This window comes from Motacilla alba, chromosome 4, assembly GCF_015832195.1.
Source record: "Motacilla alba alba isolate MOTALB_02 chromosome 4, Motacilla_alba_V1.0_pri, whole genome shotgun sequence".
Lineage (NCBI taxonomy): Eukaryota > Metazoa > Chordata > Aves > Passeriformes > Motacillidae > Motacilla > Motacilla alba.
In genome coordinates this window covers 57,930,339-57,950,534 of record NC_052019.1, presented here as the reverse complement: position 1 = coordinate 57,950,534, position 20,196 = coordinate 57,930,339, and positions in this window count along the sequence as shown.

Sequence of the window (20,196 nt, the reverse complement as noted above, 5' to 3'; positions counted from 1 at the left end):
TTTGATGGCTAATATCTATTACCCACGGTCTTGAAACTGGGCAGAATTTCCATAACTTTCACTGATTTCAATAGGACCTGTAAACTGGCATTAAATTCATTATTTTGTTTCTACAAACTAAGAGACCAGACACAGGGCAGTTCTGAAATTTCATCCACCACCTGACAACCCTTCCCAGTCAGAGAGTTGTCGCATGTGTGAGTGTGTGGCTTGAGGTTTGGTCTAAAAAAATGTGCTTTCCCTCAGAAGCTGGATTTTTACACAATTATCTGACCAGTCTTATTCATGTTTAAGGCCACAGATAAATAACAGGTTTCTCTTTATATCTGTTCTTCAACTAAGTTTGGCACTTTGTATTCCTCAAATAAGGAGTATCTCTGCCTGTCAAAGGAAATTAGTCCAGTGGAGGCACAAATGGAACAAGAATAAACAATTTCTCATAAAAATATTAAGAGAAAACAGAACAATTTGCTGTTCCACATGATTCCACATAAATTCTCCTTTAGGACATCCAGGGGCTCGAATTTTGGATTGGTCTTTATTTTACTTTCTCATTTTACCTTCTCCTTTTAAGGAAAAATGTCTGCAGTGAAATCTAGCTAGGAAAAAAGAAATTAACTACGAATTTTAGCGGAGCACAGAAAATTATAGGAAATCAAGTCCTTAACTTCTGAAAGCCTGCTCCTCAAAACCAGCATTTGAGATCAGTTGATCAGACCTCTTCATTTGCTCAATTTTAGCCAGGGCTGCCCATGTGTTACACACTTGGAGAGCACAGCTTTGTCTAAAAGCACAGCCCCAAAACAACTACAACAGAACAATAATAAATCCTGGGGAGGCAGTTCAGACTATATTTACTATATACCATCTGCACCGAGCCCAGAGAGACATTATGTTCCACATTCCCTGTCTGTGCTACAGAGAGCTTTTCTGATGTGTAAACCATCATTTATCTTGTCTTTGATTCCCTTCATGTGACCTTTCTCAGAGCATGGCAGTATAACATCCTCGCTATGGCAGGCTCCAAGACCATTTGAGGACAGGCCTCATAAAGCCTGCCTTTAACATTAATCGATCACTTTATTATGGAAGTAAATCAAAGCGGTTAAACTCGGGTCTTCAGGGAGTTGAAGGTCAAACACGGAAAAACAAACTTTATCCTGGGAAGAACACAGAAAAATTCTATCAGCCCCATCCCTTTGTTTTTTGCCTTAGAGGCATGACAAAAGCACGTACTACCCACACCAGTTAGGCAAGCACGAAAGCAAATATATATTAATATACACAAAGTGTTTGACTGCTTCTTACTGCCTCTTCATCTCTTTATGCCAAGCAGTTTTGCAAAGCCCTTCTTTCATGTCCTGGAAAGCAGAGGCTGAAGAGGGGGGTGGTCAAGAGGAGAATACAGACACACTTGCCTTCCTGACAGCTCAGATGGAGAGGGAGAGGAAAGGAGGGGTGGGGTGGTGCAGAGGAAGGCTCCAACAGATGTGGTCTTTGTTCATCCAGATCTGGTCTTTACTCATTCTTGCCCTATGCTGTACCCTCACTGATACATTCTGGGAGGTGCAGAAGGACCTCCACACCTGTGAGCACAGGGGCTGCAGGAGCACAGGTACTGCTGCGGGTGAGGGTGAATGCATCAATACTTCCAGGGAGCCAATTCAGACTGAAGAAGTTTTATGAAGAGAAAAATCTGCAGCTTCAGTTCTCCTTCACTCTGCAAGACTGGATAAGCTGAAAGCCACCATCACTTCTTCCTGACTTCCAGCTAGCCCAGAGGGATATCACACTCTGCCACAGCCTCTGTAGTGCCCCAAACAGGAGTGGCCATTCTGTGTCTTGGACTAAAACTGTAAGGTTTGAAAAAGCACTCCAAGACTGAGTGATAGGCCTGTGTGAGGAGGAGGAGGAGGAGGAGAGCCAAACAAAAGTTGCTGCTTCACTGCATGCCCAGCTCAGGGCAATGCTGATGCCCAGGACCTGCTCCTTCCCCAGCAGCTGCAGTACCTGAGGGGCTGCCCACATCCCCCAGCCCACATGGAACACCAGCTGTGCTTGGCAAGCACATCTGGAACTCTAGAAAGCTGTCCCTTCCTAGGCTGGCAGGGGGACAGGAGTGCAAGGGCAGCTTCAGAGGTTACGATGCCCCGTGAGTGTGACAGAGAGCTTCTGCCGGCCAAGAAGCAGACACACAAGCAGACGTCAACATCACCTTAGACCAGCCTCTAATTTCTGTGCCTCAATTTTCCCTCACTGAAACAAGACATATCAAATGTGGGGTTTTTTTTCCTGTTTAACCAGTTTCATTTGTGTTGTTTGTTTTAAAGAAAAAAGTCAGCACTTACTTTGCCTTTAGCCTTGCATTCTTCAAGCCCTGTGATCTGCTGTTGAAGTGTTCCCTTGACCTGTTTTGCTTTTTGAGTTACCTTGGATTTTTCAGGGCTTTACACTTACATGGGCACACCCAAATGACACAGGAGGGTGTTGGTTAGTAATGAGCTTTCTAGTCAGGGGAACCTGCCAGTTGAATTTATTTCTTTGTAAGACACAGCCATTTTTTAAACACAGAAATTTGCTGACATAGTCAGTAATTAAGGGTGCAAGCACTGATCAAATCTTATTTATTGTTTTTCTTCTGGTGAAGAGTGTGCTGGTCACTTTAAAGAACCCATGTGAAGACATGGTGCCTGTCCTGAAGTATCACAGGAGGGCAAAGCATCGCTGGAAGAAGGCAGGGTTAGGAGAGACAAAGGTTACAAAATAAGAAGATGCCACTGATCAGTTATGGAATGTTCTTATCTTGGCATCTCCATTAGACACATAATAAATAAGCTTATTTAAATGAGATTTAGGCGGTGGTTGACTTACAAGCAAGGTAACCACTCAGGAGAAATATGCATGTGAAGGAAATAATTCCCAGCCCCTGGAAGCAAGGCACGAGTGTTTATGGGTGAAGTGACAAATAGACCCCTGTAAGCAAAGCTGTGAGTGGAGGAGGAAACATGGTTGAATTTATGATCGATCACAGACAGAAAAGCAGGCAAAGAAGAGTTCCACTATATATATGTATCTATTGTATCTATTAATGGAAGGCTGAGGAAGGAAGAGCACTGTCAGTTTGAAATATAGTACTTTTCCAGGAGTTATGTTTTCCTATTTTTAAGTGATTTCATCTCTTTTTCTTTTACGCAGTGAATCATCTGAAATGAACAGGGAAAGCTGACTGCACTATTAATTAGAGGAAAATTGAAATGTAAAGTGCTATCAAGTACACAGCACTAAAAATCTAGAATAAGAGTACACATTTCCACATTTCTGTCAATTACAGTAGTATTAAGAGTATTACCAGTGGAAAAAGAAAAAAAAAACTATGTTTCAGTATCACAGTGACCCTTTTAGGCCTGAAGTTCTGGGAAAAGAAGTTGACTCAAAGATAGCATAATGCTGCCAGCCAGTGAGAAAAGGTCATTTTTCTGAAGAACTCTCTGAAATTTAGCCAGGTGGATTGAAGGGCACAGTGTGGGTCACCAGTTCAAGAGCAAGACTACGTGAGCAGTCCCAGAGCGAGCAGCAGCTATTACTCTAACCACAGACCAAATGGAAAACTGAGGCTGCCCTAGAAATTACCAGCTCTTAATTATGGTCATTTCTGATGGGAAGCATCCACAGCATCAGAGACGGGATCCTGTCCTAAAAATGAGCATGGGAAATACAGTGTCTATTTGAAATGAATCAAGGGTCCAGCTAGAAATAATACAGCTGACCCCTCTGTTGAGACAAGCCCAAGAGGACGCTTTGTGTCCAAATTCTCCCTCACTTCTATCAGGAACACCAATCTGAATTTGAATGCTATGGCTGGGCCCCATATCTCTTAAAAGGCTTTCTGGTTTGGTTTGGACTGGTATCCAAGTCCCAAAAGATCTCAACTTCCAATTAAATTTGAAATATTCATGGCAGGACTTCCTGAAAAATCCTGGTGCTTTCTGATTCTTATTAGGTCAAGGAAATGGAGGATTGAATATTCTAATATTTCCATCCCACTGTAAACTGCAAATCCATGAGTCCAGGGAAAGGACAAAAATATGGAAGATTTTGTCTGAACAGTCTCACATCTCAGCAAAAGTTTCTGCTGGCTTTTTCTTCAAGTATTTTAGTATAAACTTAACTTATTTCCTCCCAACAGACTCGTACACTATGGTAACAGGCAGTCGGTGTTGGAGCGCTTCGCTCTGTATTCACATGTGCATGTAAATAATTCCAGTAATTTCCCTGGACACAATTTCCAGCTAATGGTTTGTTTCTAACTATAATGTTTGTGCACACTCCCTCCCCAGCCTGCCATTTCAGTGATATAAGATTTTTTTTTATTTAATCTTGCAAACTGACAGTGAAAATAGATTCCCAGGATAAAAATAAAATAAAAAAAAAAAAGTCCAAATTCTTTCATCAGGATTCCCATCTGAAACAGTCCTTTCTACCTGAAAAGGTATAAATATGCATCTGTCTGGCTGAGCTAAAACCTACTCAGCATTCACTGTGTAGTTTGTTCCTGATGGGGCTGTTCTACAAAGACAGAGTTATGTTGTCTAAGCACTCACAGTCCTGACTCCTCAGATTTCAGTGTCCCCCAGACTGCAGGAGGCCAAACCCTGAACTTACTGGTGAAACTTTTAAAATATAATTTATCCTGTATTTACATTTAGGTGTTCAGCCTAATTGCTGGCCACTACTCCTAAGAGGATTTGCAATCTTTTTATATCTGGTGAGTGACAAAATATCCTGTTTTATGCTGCTCTTTTACATTTGCTAAAATATCTCTGAGTTACTGGATGAAGCTTAATGAGAGATTCGTTCACTTCAGGTTATAGCTTCTTGTAAAAGCAGACAGATTTACTCAAGTGGTACCATTCTAGATAGGAAAAATAAGCTTAAATGTTGGCTTTGAGATTGTCAGTCCAAAATGACAATACTTGCAAATGGACTGCCTCTACACCTATGTGCTATAGCTCCACTGGAATAAAATATGGTCAGGAGGGCCATTTTCATGATATACTGCATTCATAATATATTTTATATAATCGGTACTTCTGCCCAAGAAAAAATAGAACCTTTCAGAAAAGGTAAAACACCATTGTTTAATGAAAAATATATAATAACTAGCTTGGCAAATGTTGTATGTGAAATTTCAACAGAAACCATAAATTATATTAAATGCCCAATAAAAATGTTCAATCAAAAGCTCATTTTAAGATACATTGTTAATGAACTGTATGAAATGATGCTTAATCAAAACCCGACACCTTACAGGGGACCTCAGGAGCACAGTTGTTCTGAACAAAAGATAACAATAGAACAGGGTAATTAATAGTCTGCACTCCTGTGGCGTTCTCCAGGGAATTCCAATTTCTAAATGAGCTCCATTGTTTTTCAAGAAAGCAGAAATTATGCTGCATGATACTGTTAATGCCTTGAACTTGATCAAACATTAACACATCATTTGTCAGGCAGGATTTGGTTGCCCCAGAGTACTGATCATTCCCCTGTTTAAAGTTATTGATTGAAAAAGAGAAAATACTTTTCTTGTAATAGCTCATTTTGCAAAAGCATTGCTGTGTCCTTATCTTTTTTGTCTGCAGTTTTGTAATTCTCAAATTGCATAAAACTAGTTAAAGAAAACCTCTAGGAAGAGTTCTTCATCACAGCAGTATTAATAAGAGATTTGGTGTGGTTGTATTGATATGCACAACAGATTTTCATATTTGGTTCCTTTTCAATTGGCACCCTATAATGAGTATGTCATATTCATCATATATAAATTTCTAAATTTTCCTAGCCAAAGATAGAAAACGCTACTCTTCCTAGCAGAGCAGAAGAGGGGGGTAAAGTACTACAAGGACAGAATACGGAAATACTCAAGTCATCCTAATTATTGGCAGCATTACAGTTGTAAATAGTTTCAAATTCAGTTCTCTGCGAATTTTTCCTCCTCTTAAATCTTCATTCCTTTGAGCAACTTGGAAACATTAATTTTCTACAAATGCAATTTTTCAAAACAGTCATAAGCTGCTATTATTATTAATCATGATATTCATGTTAGCACAAAAATGGATTTACTGCAGAGCAGAGGAAGATATAGCCCCCTCCCCTTCTCTTCATTACAGCCTCCCACTCGGAGCTGTGTTCCTGCTTGCTCAGCCTGCAACACTTGGGACTAGAAAGAACACAAACATACTATCACCAACAACTCCTGAGAAATGTTAATGCCTTCAAAGTTGTATTTCTTAACAGGAAAGTCAAGTTTTCATACTGGACTCGTGCTCTCTAAGACCACCAGCAGATTCCAAGGAGAAGCTGGGGTGTGAATTTGTAGCGCACTGGCAGTGCCATGGCTGCTCCTCACACTGGCACTTTTTTCCCCTTCTCTTGGGGACAGTCACTGACAAGAGACCAACCAACACGCCACAGATTCCTGCTTCTTTATTCCTGGCAACGTTTCTGCACCCTTAAGCACTTTTGAGAAGTTGTCCTACTCTCGTGTAAGTGGAGCAGCTCCATTCAGTGGGGTCAGAGGTGAGAAAGCCCCAGTGGAACAGTCCTTCTTCTGGTGATTTCCAAGTCTGCCACAGTGTTAAGAAAACACACGTTTAAAAAACTGGATTTATATTAAAGACAGCTAGATGTGAGACTTTCCCACTGTGAAAAACCCCTTTTCAGTGCTTTTTCTGCTGGACTGGAGACAGCTGTACCAAGATGAGCAAACCAGGCTGAGCCTGAGGCTGGGAAAGGTATTGTGTGGCTGCACAGGACAGCTTTCTCTGTGCCTGGGTGCATGTGTCTCAGTGCAGAGAAATAGCTGGGATTATTAAGCTTGGAAAAGAGCATTTGGATGTTGATTTTTTTGACAGAGGCATTACTGTGTCACTGGCACTTAACAGCTTCAGTAGCAGTGGTCTTATTTTGGTGTTTCCAGTGCTGGGAGGAGCACCTTGGGCCCCCTTTCTGCTGTGGGCCTGGCACAGACGGAGGAGTTGCTTCTTCCACCCGCTGCAGCCACGGCCCTAAACTCAGTCCCCACAGGGAGAGGGGCTGGCTGCCTCCTTAGCTGCTATAGTGTGCATGTCAGCAGCTCTGCACTGCCAGAAGGGCTGCTCCTGCTGGCCTCTGGGGTCTCTGTTCCACAGTCAAGGGCAGGCAAATGAAGTAAAACTATGCAGAAATTCAGGAAAGACAGATTAAGTTAAGGAATTACTGTGCTCATCAATCTTTGTGTGTTTTCCGAGAAGGAAAAATACTTCTTTTTCTTTACTCTTGCTCCTTATAAATGAATGTATGTACACAGAGAACTGTGAAGAGATTAGATATGCAGCCAAGATAAGGTGCAAAAAAGCCCCTTGGAATGTGGCAAGGGATATCTCTCATATGTCAAAGCTGTCCTTAACAAGACCACTTTTTGCTCTATCCAGCTATCAGTTCCAACTCTTTCCATCAAATTTCTGCGCAGTAAATATGATGCCATTGCTGTCTTTATCCCTTAAATATCTAACTGCTGTTTGTATTTTCCCAACTAATAATTTAAATGGATTTTCAATTTTTTTTCTTTCCAGTAATGAATGGCACTACATTTTTTCTTATTTTTTATTTGAGATATGATGCACCTTCCTCTCCCATTTTGAACCTTTACTTATGATTTCTTTTTCATACCTTGCAGCATCTTATAAAATATAAAATAAAAAAACCATAATGAAACATTCAGAGGTTTCTTCTCCTTGTGGGTTTTAGGGGATGCAACATTGCACTGAATTTTGAGCCTGCATTTTATTACTTCCAAGAAAGTGCAAAGAATAACAATAAACACCTACCTGAACTTGGAAACTCACAAAGAGAATGTGCTCAAAGACCTGTCACCACAATTTCAAATCACAACTGGATGCCTCTAAGGTAGGGATGAGGACATTATGATGTGTTGTCATTCCTTTTTGCATATGGAGATTCCACAATCATTAATTTAAATGTTTTGTGCTCGTACAAACTTGATTCATTATTGAAGTAGACCAAAAGCTGTTGTATTCTAACCAGAATGATTTGCTGCTGCCACCACAACCGCAACCATGCTCACTTTTTTATTTTCTTTTAAGGAAAAAATGTTATTTACTGTCTGTGGTTGTCTGGGCCTCTGTGGTGATTTCATAGAATATTTTCCCACCTATCTTGCTCCACTCCCTCTTTCCTGCCCATCAAGATCTGCATTACAAAATTCCTTCTCTAAGTTGTACACATTTCTTCTAGGTTTCATGATCTGCCCATGTTGACCAGGAAGCTAAATGAGATACCATCAGAAAACTCTGGTTCTGAGCAATTCTACCCCTCTTCCCCGATTGCTTGGGGTGGGTATTTAGGACATGTACTCCTGTGCAGACAAAACAGGCCCTGAAAGGGACCACATCTGTGTACAGTGCTGGAAGTACCACCAGGGAGCCATCCTCCAGAGGAGAGATGGGTCTGAAAGTGAAGTACTCTGGGAATACAGTGCTTCCCTCTGAGAAGGAGAGGTTCTGGAGGTTTGAAGAGTGATGCTCTGAGAGACTTCTGGACTCAAGAGTAAAAAGGGCAAATGGTACTGGTTAATCTTTTTTGAAATATGGAAAGACATGTACATGTGTATATTAGGTGAAGAGGAAAAAGTAGCAGGTGACATACCATAACAGGCTTCTTAATTATGGTGTGTTATTAATTGGCTTAATACAGGCCATGGCATTGTGTTTGGAATGAAATGATCTCTAGGATTCCTTCCAACCCAAACCATTCTCTGATTGTATTTTCTTGTTATCCCAAAAGTGATCCCAGTGTTCAAAAACAAAGGAGTCTGTAAGACTGTAACATTTGAGTGCCCCTACAAAATATTTCGGGAGATAATTAAAGTTTCAAGGTCAGGTCTGTGCTTTTATTGATGTATATGAAATACTGTTCACAGAAGACATATACTGTTCCCTTGGAAGTTTATGAGTCAATCATTAACTACATTGCATTCAAAGTAAATCAAGGTTCAAATGCAACAGATTTAAATGTGCCACTGTTAAAACATGTAGAATTCCACTGAAAATCCAAGTCTAAACAGAGGACAATGCTTTTCAGAGTGTTTATGTAGATTAAGGAAAAAAAATCTACTCCAAAAGCGAGCAGCAAATGAATCTGAAAACAAAGAGGAGGGGGAGGTATGTGGAAATACAAAACACAGATGAATGTCTAAAAAAGGACTGGCATGTTGGAAATGTGCAGGTCTGACAGCCAACATAGAGAACTCAGGGTCACAGAACAGAAGGAATGGTGCAGTGGACACACAGTGCTGCATGAAACAGAAATAACAGAAATATGAAGCAGCACATCATAGTCACAAAGGTTAGCAGCATAGAGAAATGGCACCAGGATAAATACTATTTGATATTTAGTGCACATAGTGTTTTAATATCCATGAAGATATTTGAACAGGTAAAACTATTCAAGCTTACGACAGTCATTGCCTAAAAGCCAGCCCCATTTTGCAGATTAGTCATGAATCTACAAGATGTTCGCATGCATTAAAGCAGATAAAATATTTACAATCCTAAATTGCAGATACAATGTCCCACTACTGCCTGCTTTCAAACCATGCCTGAATCTTAAATTGATCATGTAGATATTAAGACTGGGAACTATCTGACTTCCAGTGCTACCAGCATTAAGCCAGAAGATGTAATGGAAGAATACAGAGATTCATTTCATAAAGCCCAGCAGTTTCCTGGGGAATACAAGGTTAAAGTGAATCCTCCACTATGAGCACCATGAAATATCCCTCTTTCACTAAGGCAGATAGGTTAGCAAAACTCTTTGAGAATAAAAAACATACAAAAGATCCATGCCAAAGGAAAAGGCATTCATGGAAGAGCCGTAACTGCATCTAAGTCCTTAATCAAGAATATGTCTAAATGACTGGACCTGATTGTGTATACATTTATACATGCAATTTAGGTTGTGCTAAATATTTCAGATGGTGGATGTAAATACAGCTCTAGTTTATTGTTCTGTGTATTACATGCTTTTAAATCTTATTGCTTGTGTGCTCTGAGTCCGTGAATTTCCTGTCTGCAGGGCACTTTCCAGAGGACACTGTGTCTCAGACACTCAGCTGTGGCAAAGCCAGCTCTTTCTTTCCAAAGACTCTTGGTAGCTTTCCTCCAATGAGGGAAGGTGTGCTCAGCATCCCCATCTCCCCTCAAGACCATACAGCCACCATTTTTCTTTAGGATCATTTAACCACACCAAGCTCTTTAAAGCTCTTGGATTATTCACAAGCACAGGCTGAGCCATACACTACAGCACTCACTGGCATCACTAAATGAAAATCCAGCCGCAGGATTGTACCCTGATGTAAGTGAAACCAGAAATCACAAATATAAGCTTATTTATGATGAAAGCATGGATAAATAGTGAACTTGTTTACATAAAATCTTGGGAATAATAGGACCAAGAGGACAGTCAGTTATTGACACAAAAAAAAATCCCAAATTTTCAGGAAAACATGATGTGCAACAAAGAGGACATTTAAGCTGCACTTCCGTCAGTGAAGTTATGCCTGTGTTTGTCTAAAAACTTATTCAATTTGGCAAGGCAGTGAGCAGTCTTCAGATAATAATCTTATGACTATGGAAACAGATCAACGCAATGAAGAGAAACTCAGATTCAGATTCAGGAACAGATATACCAACTGCCGGCATCTGAAACTGACTGTGGCCAGGCATAATCATAAAGAGAAGCCACTTGAGGCAGGCGATAAATGTGGTATAACTAAAGGTTTCATTTAAGCCACATCATCAATGATGTTCTTTTCTAAATATTTTATTGGAGTGTTAATTGAAAAAAATTCTCTGAACATTGTATTTCCAGACAGGAATTCTCCCTCAAATGTGTGCTAGTTCCAAACAAGTCAGTGATGGATAATGAATTGAATGATATACATGAAAGACTGGTTAGTCCATGATCATTGAAAGTTCATGCAGTTGCTTTTACTGTATGTAAAATAGGAAAGTAGTCCCAAAACTCTTCTTAATTGTATACAAATGAATTCATAACTTTGCCAGTCTTTATATGTTATCTGAAAATACCAACATTACACTGCCTACTGGGAAGTTTTTTTGGACTGAGAGTAGAAGAATACTTTAGAAATTTAAATTAGTACCTTATTGTAATCTATGTACTTCAGATTACCTTTCATGAATCTTTATCTTCAGATTAGGTAAAATTTCCCTCTGTCTGAATTTTTCTGGTGCAGTCCACAGAGAAATGGAAAGATTCAGGAAATATCTGTTACCATTTAGTGTTGCTTGTACTCTGAAACCACCTTAAGGCTTGAATATATGAATATTTGCTCTGAAGTCAACATTAAATGTTCCTATTGAGAGTCAAAATGTAGTGCACTGAAATATTAGCAGAGCACTGTCTAAAACCCATTTCACTTCTAATTTCAAAGGGATTTGCTCTCTCAGGCAGGCACTGAGCTCCTGAAGCCATGATAATTTGGCCCCACCACGGCAGTGGGGAGAGCAGAAGTTGGAGGTAGGTAGGAGTGCAGTATTTTGGGGAGTCACTAGATGGTGGTAATGCTGACACCCAGATACCACTGTCAGCTCTGCTTAGCCAAACACCAGGTGAAAGTCTTCATCCTCTGCTATGGGACCTCTTCTCTCAGAAGCAGTGTATATTATTAGTAAAACCTTCCTCTCATACCTTTTCTGACTATAAATTATTTCTTAGCTGTAGTTATTACCTCAGGCTAGATCTGAATTTTGAAATCTTAGTCTAGACTCCCCAGCCTTTCTTCTGGAGCTCCAGCAGACAGGGAGATGCCAACTGATTCCCTTTCAGTCTTTGTATCCTTGGAGATACCAAATTCCCCTGTGACTCTGCCATGGTTTAACCCCAGCTGGCAAATAAGCCATGCACAGGAGCTCCCTTACTCCCCTTGGTGGCACAGGGGAGAGTATAGGAAAAGTGAGAAAACTTGTGGGTAGAGATAAACACAGTTTAACAGGGGAAGCAAAAGCCACACACACAAGCAAAGCAAAACAAGGAGTTCATTTGCCACTTCCCAAGGACAGGCAGGTGTTCAGCCATCCCCAGGAAAGCTGGGGTCCATCACATGTAACAGTGACTTGGAAGGCAAACACCATAACTCCCAACATCCAGCCCTCTTCCCTCTCCTCCCAACTTTATATGCTGAGCATGACTGCACATGGTCTGGAATGTCCCTTTGGGGTCAGCTGTCCTGGATGTGTCAGGGTGGTGCAAGAGGCAGAAAAGAGGTTTGACTTTTTGTTGTTGCAAGCCTTGCTCAGCAATACCAAAACCACCTCTGTATAGTCACTACTGTTTCCAGTACAAGTCTGAAACACAGCCCCATACTGAGTAAAAAGAATTAACTCTATCCCAGCCAAAACCTGTCCCGACTGTAATCCAAAAGTTCTCCTCATTTCCAACCATTTTTGAGTCAAGATAGAAATGGGTCCAGAAAACAGTGATGGACATAGCTGTGCACATGGGAGCTGCCTGGTCTGTTCCCAGCGAGGCACTAAGGGTTGCCAAAGGTCACGAGCTTAACCCTTGGGCAGTGACAGAGCTGGAGGAGGTGACATCTTTGATCAGCGAGGTGGTGGAGAGCTGCAGCAACATGGGAAGCTCCAGCAGAAGCTCTGGAGATGGTGCCTGGCTGCTGCCCCAGCTGCATGGGCGCCTGGGGGATCCTCTCTGTGATATCTGCATGGCTGTGGTGCACATCCCTTGACTTAGACAAGTTTCATTTTATGCACAGATCCCATTACTGCGACAAGAAGGTACAAACGTCTGCCCCTGCCCTGCATTTTGCTGTGGAGATTCCTTCTTTTATTGTTCAACTGCACCAAAAACTGTTGGGTTTGAAGGTGATTGTGTCTTTGTTGTTTCTGTTGGTCAGGACTGTCCTTCTGCACTGGTACAGAGAATGAAAAGGAAGGAATGTAATGTATATATTTTTAAACCTTATTTATTATCTCCTTCAGCATTGTATAATAAAAGTTCTGCATCAGAAGACCATGCTTTGCTTTTCATTCCTTCCACAACTCTAAGAACTTGCTACAACCTTTGCAATGAAGGCAGTGATCAGTCTTCTGCTTCTGCTACAGCAGTTCCAAAGTAATAGGTTGGTTTAATCCTCCATCAACAGGCAGAGTATGAAATATGTTATAGGGAAACAATGTGTCTGGAAATGTGTTTATACGCAGTCTAAGTGCATCCTCAGAACCTTTTTTTCTGATTCTTTAACATTGTTTCAAAAGCAGTCTCCTTCATTGTTTCTTCTGAAATGCACATGCTTACCTTGAATAACTCATTAAGAACTTCTGCACAAAGACCTTCAGGAGTTTAGGAGAAAAAAACATCTATTATTCAAAATTCCCTCATCTCAGTAGACAGTTTTCCTGTAGCCAGTATGGGTTCAGTGTGAGTGTTTTGCAGGTGCATTCTTGCTGACCTTGGATATAGCAAATAGGTGTAAATGACATTCAGGCCCCTCTGCTGCTGTCATTATGGGTTCTTTGTTATACTGCAGGAGTCACATTAGCATTACACTGAGAGTACAGTATTGCAGGTGAAAGAGAAAACTGAACCTCATGGATATTACAGTATAACAGCTTTGGCTCAGACTCCTGAGGCAGTGAGCCAAGCGATAACAAAATGTAAGTCAAATTAAATACAAAAAACCCTTCTACATTAGCATTAAGGATTTGACTTCCACTCCTTAAGAAAAAGTGTTCTAAGTTAAGTCTGCTTCTGTCTGAGTTTGGAATTAAAGCGATACAGGCAACTTAAACTTCCAAAAAACGGACAATTGCTTGCTTGGTTTTGTGTTGTGTTTTAATTGTACTTTAGACAGTTTGTAAACAACATATACTAGATTTTGCGTTTAAACCTTTATTTGTTTAATCATATCATTTTTTCAGCCAGGAAAAATTAAGGGTCCGATCTATGATTTTTGTAATCAAATTTAGTCAACTTTGAAGCAGGAGATGACAACTCAGGAACACATGTGAAAAAAAAAAAAAATTGCTAAATGCATGAAAAAAATATACACTGCAACATGATTTCCAAAATAACCTTTTCACAGTGTTGTTCATCTTGCATTAATTTCCAGAATTGCATTAATCCATTGTAGGTTCACATTTTTGCAGTAAGAAATATAATTTTCTAGTTGATAGAGTCTCACTTAACCATATAATTAATTGGTAAACTTTTAAAAATGAGCTTACATTTTAAAAGCCAGGGAATGCAAATTGTTAAGTGTATACAAAGCCTCTTGAAAAGAATGGAAGGACTAAGATGAGCAAAGAACAGTGTGAGGCTTGTTGCAAAACTGATCTGCCATTCCTTTTTAACCACAGTTGCATGCATAAAGCACAAGTAATCTAGGCAGCAAGTTTGGCTTAGAATATTAAAAAAAGGGGCTGATAAAAAGTCCCTCCTCTTTTTCAAAAGACGGAATGAAGAAAATACCAAAAGCTACATAATAGTCAATTCTGGTGGCGGGGAAGGAGCAGGACAAAAAGTCATTCTTCATCCACAGGTATGGCAGAACTAAAACAGAATGAAATCAAATTATAATTCTAAATGTGTTTTTTTAAAAAATATTCTTAGTTCCTTTTTCTATTAATTACCAGATCTTGTGAACCGTTATATTTCAGAGGAACTAGTCAGACAAGATGTTTGCTTATAATTAAAGTGATGAAGAAACATCAAAATAATGTCCCTATTCAATAAAACTTAATAAAAATGAAAATAGAATACATGTGCTGACAACAAATAATGTGAACATGCTTGAAATAAATCAGACAGGAGTGAAAAAGGACATTGAAAAACCTGCAGCCGACTGATAGCCTGAATGGCCCTGCATAGAGTGAAATGTTTACCTATCAATCTCTCCTATGGAAATTTATGCATTTGAAGCCTATGGGAAATGATCTTAGCTTAAATTGAAATTGTTACATCCATGGGGAGACAAAAATGCCCATGGGGCTTCCTTTGTTTATTTCTTATTAATTGAATTCTAAGTAGAAATGGGAAAGGTTGGCCTTTATTTAAAAAAAAAAAATATTGACATGAAGAGAGAGAGATTTAAAACCAAAATCAATTTCTTTTTGATACAGAATAACATAATTCCTCACAACACTGAATGTATCTTCAAACTAGTGAAATACGAAAAGGAAGAGTTCTGTTTCAATATTTTTACTGTTTAAAAATTTGCTTTTGCTGACTGTCATAAACTCTCAAAGGTGACAAAAAAAGGTTCTTTCTAACCAATGCTCTGTTTCTCCAATTGATCTTTGATCTCTTTTTTTTTTAAATTGGGACCAAGCAGCAGACAATAAAATGAAAGTCAATAAACAGGTCAGCTTCTCTCCAGCCCTGTGGGCATTCCAGGTTTTGTCAAAAGAAACCCTAAACCTCCAGTCATATGGCAAATGTCCTGGCAAAAAAATAATGATGGCAAGTTATAAAAAAAGATTGAAGTGCTAGGAGAGTTTGAAAAACAGTCCTTGCAATAAAAAAATTTGAGATTGGTGACTGTAAAATGAAAAGGCAGCAGGTCTTTCTCAGGTACCATGCACACTGAGAGTCAGAACCAGGCGCCTGAGCTTGAAGCCATCCTGGGGCTACCTTGGGCTCATTGCCTGTTGCCACATTCTCATGCAAAGGAGAATCCACGGCAATCCATGGGGTTTTGTCCATTTTTATAAATGCCAGTCATTTAACCTCCAGGTGAATCAGAGCCCCTGCAGCATGCTGTCCAAATACTCACTGAAGATGAAGTTGCACTGACATTTCACAAAAATTGACAAAAGCTCCAATCTCCAGGGAAGTGGTGGAGTTCTTAGGTGAGCCCGTGTTTCCACCTGGCTCAGGGGCTGGCATGTCCTAGGGCATGTCTTAGATGCTTTCCTGTGTTTGGTGTCCCTGTGCCACAGCAGCTGCTGTCCTTGCTCATGCTGGTTATTGTGTGGGACAAGTTCATCCGCTGCACGGTGAGTCACCACATTAATCAGTGGTTTGCTGCCTCTTGTCCCCTCCCTGCAGGGAGGCAGGAAAGGCACTCGGTATCCTTGAAACTGGGATCCAAGATGTGAACAGGATGCTGAGCTACTCATCTACTGAGCACCCTGACGCATAAGTCTCCTTAGAGCATCAGCTGCATATGAAAATCCCTTTTCACCCACGTGCTTACAGTGTGTGAGCACTGTTGTCTCACTGATGTCATTGCTCTGGAGCCAGATGAGATGAACTGTTTGGCTGAAGGAAGACTCTTGCTAGCAGCTGATTTGCAGGTAGCACTGACCTGCAAAGCCCCAAACAAGCCTTCTTTGTGCTCACATCCTCTTCTCTCACTCTATGAGTCAAGGGCAATGAAATAGTATAGGCACACAATTAAGGAGAGCTACTGGTCCTGAGCAGGCTTTTATACTCTTTTACACAGGGATACTTCAATCATTTATCCAAAACAGGGAAGGAACAGACATTTCCAAAACAGAAATAGAGGCTTCATTAGGAGATTGCTCTGAATAGGTCAGATTTTTGCCCTGAATAGGTCAAGCAGGATGCAAGCTCACTCCAAAAAGCACAGATTTCAGGAAACTGTTGAGCAGTTGGGTTCAAGGTCCCTCTCACACCAAGTGGGATCTGCACGAGGGATATTGGGGTAGAAATATGTGTCTTTGCACTGGCAGAGTCACATCAGTGTGGAATCTCTCAGTCTTCTTCTGGCCTGCACAGAGGGTTCTCCAAACAATGCATCCTTAATTAAAGGAGAACCTTTGGGCTGCTTCATCTACAAGCTTTGGGCTGGCCTAGGAGGCCGTTCAGCTGTGTCACGTCTCCAGGCTTTCTCCCCATGCAGCAGTTGCTCTTGTAGGTACAACATGCCAAGCATAATCAGTTAAAACAACCATGAGGTCTTCTGAGTGACAATCAGGCTCTTTCCACACTTTCTTTCAGCAGCAATAGCAGTGTGAACAATCCTGCCAAGAGGAGGTGGGTGGGCCGCATGATTTCAAGTTGCTGCTGATAAATTATTAATTCTCCAAGAGGCTTCTGAGAGTTGAAAGTTGGAGAGGAGATGTAACCTCCAAGCATCTAGGGATCATTTAAGAAGGACTTGTTCCTGATAGGGACAGTAGGAGAGACAAGATTATATGCAAAGTGCTGACCTGGGGGCAAGTTAAGCATGTCTTGCTTTCCTGGAAGGTTCTGAATTTGTCAGAGTTGTGTGCAACCATATTTTAAAAAAATGGGCCTTACAGACTTTGGCCAGAAATTATTCTAAACCAATCCTGATATAATTCCTTTAACAGACTACTGCATAATTGCATGTTTTCCCCCTTAACAGTAACCGAGAAATCCCCCAGGTGAACAGCACCAGAAGCCGCTCCTGTGCAAGCTGTCCATCAAGGCAGACTGGCCCTCCTGGCTCAGGTTCAACAGCCTCCAGTCCTGTATTCATTGGCACTAAGAGACAATAAGGTTTAGCAAAATAAGGCTGATGGCAGCAGCCCTGGTAATCCTGCCCTAACCTGTGCTAAAATGACACCATGCGAAAATGCCAACCCTTGCAAGTAAAGGCTAGAGTGTTAGAGGTTTAATGCTTGGTGAACACTAGACTGTAGGAATTCAAATTAAAAATGGCTGTAAAATCCCCATTATCATCATAACTGAGGAGTAGGAGGGTCTTAGCTCATCACTCCCCACCTCAGCACCCCCAGCCTCAGGTTAAGACTTCTTTTGAACTGCATGATGAGTCTGATAAATTAGAGAATTCATATTTCCCAATGAAGATTTCAGGGCACCTAGGTACAATAGAGAATTAATTTCGTACATTGTTTGTGCCAGATCCTGGATATTCCCACCAGTTCATCAGGAATTCAGTTCAAGCCCCCTGCAGGCGGTAGGGTTTTCTGATACATGCAAATTCACCTTCATGTGTTGGTGCACCATTTAAAGTTCACGCAGAAGTGCACAGTAGAACCTGTGTAACTCAGAGAGAAACAATAGAGTTAGGACAGAAAATCCAGATCTGCCACTAATGTAAATGATGAACACTTCACTGTAGCACTCTAAAACAAAGGCAGCTTTAAAACTCCAGATCACAAAGCCACACCCAGCTTTAGTTTTCATCCTCTAAACAATGAGCCACTGTCATCCTCTCATCATACCCAAGGGAAAAGAGAGGAAAAGGGAGTTCTTGATTGCAGAGCAACACTTACATTTGTTTGTGTATCCCTAATCTGGAGAGAGATGGTGTGTTGCCATTACCATATTCAATTCTTTACCTTTCAAGGGCCCTTGAAAATAGAAATGTCTGCTTAGTGGTTTGTACAAATATTGAACTAAACAGTAAGTATAAGGCTTTGTGAATTTAATCCAGAGGAGGCAGCTACTAAAGCAAATATTCAAAATTAGTGTGGAGGGATGGTAAGAACTAGTAGTACTAGAACTAGTAGTAAGGTTGTAATGCATAGATAGTATTTCTCTTAGAATATTCATGGCTTATAGCTGAATCAACATTCCAATCATAACAATTGGTTTGACCAGGCAAAGTCAAGTGGTACATTGACCTGTGGCTCAAGAACTGAGCATCAATAAAAACAAGAGCTGCGGCAACTGGGTGAGGAAATTCATGGTCTAGGTGTGTTCTAGGTCTGTGACCCGCCCTGATGATGGAACTACCCCTATAGAGAGGGTCTATATCAGGATGAATTTAAAATCTTGTAACCCTGTAGAGCAGCTGAAGGTTGGTTTGCAGCAGACGTAAGACAAAGGCTGTAGCTTTAACTCAGGTGAAAAATAACAGGAGATCTTCACTGCAGCCTCAGGTAGGCATCATGGACTTCTGGTAAGGTGCAACACTCCAGCTCAGTCTCTCCTGCCATGCCCTTGCCTGGTTGTCAGCCACGTTAATAAAGCACACTGGAGCCTGCCCTTAGGCATGCACTTACACACCAATATGCAGCTACATGCCATCGCCTGGCCAGCAGAACATGCTGGCAAATCAGCAGCTCCTTTAATGTCCCTGTTGGCTGTGCACAAGCTCTCTGAGCCTTGCAGCCATGCATGGTAGGACCAGTCAGCTGGAGAGCTTCCTGCACTGCACCAATAGGTGCCCAGCAGAGCCCGAGAAATGTCAGCTCTGCGGAGAGACCCGGCAGGGCAAAATCATTCAATTCTGGCACAGGAGGAATTTGGGATGAAGGACTGATGATCTTTGTGCAGAGCTGAGCAGAGTCTAATGTCTTTATAAATCCTCTGCATTATTTTAGATCTGATGAAAGCTAGACTGTCAGTTCAACACAGGAAAAAAATCATCCATATGCAGGACTATTCTATGAGACTGTGTGCCTTACATGCCAGAATGTGGCTTCAGTAAGACTCAGAGTCACACTGGCCTTTCCAAGCCCTCTGCCCAGGAAGGAATTCTTCTCTGAAAGAAAAACAGCTCTCCAGTAAGTAAAACCTCCTAGAAATAGCTTGCGTGACTGATGTGTCACACGGTACATCATGTACTGTATTTCCCCCCAGGTAATCTGCCTGAACAAAGACTTGCTTTTGTCTTCAAGTTCTTCTGCCTCCTTCTATCTCTCATTCTTCAGCAATGCCCTCCATGCTGGAGAGATGCCGTGAAGCTTTGCTGTATTGTGCAATGTTGTCTAAGAAATTTATGGTCCAGTATTTTGGTTTTTTGGAGGGCTGCTCCTCCCCTTTCTGCTTTAGCAAAGAATTTACTCTGGTCAAGGTCAGGTGAATTTCACCAGTGGGGATACCTGACTGACAGGATACTACAGTGTGCCCCAGAAATGTATTACCTTTCAAAATGCATGACAACAAGGTATTAAACCCATACTTAGCCTGCAGCTTTTTAATTCCAGGTTTGGCTGGATTTGCACGCTATACAGACAGAAATTTGGTAGTTGCTTCAGAAAAAAAAAAAAAAAAGATAAAAATTGATAAGTTAGAATAAAAGCATGAATCCGTATCAATCACTCAGAAAGGTTTATACACAGATAGGTGTGTGGGAAAACTGGAAGAACTCAATCAAAACTGATGTGGAGAAGAAATGACTGGCTATATTGACAATGAGGGATAATA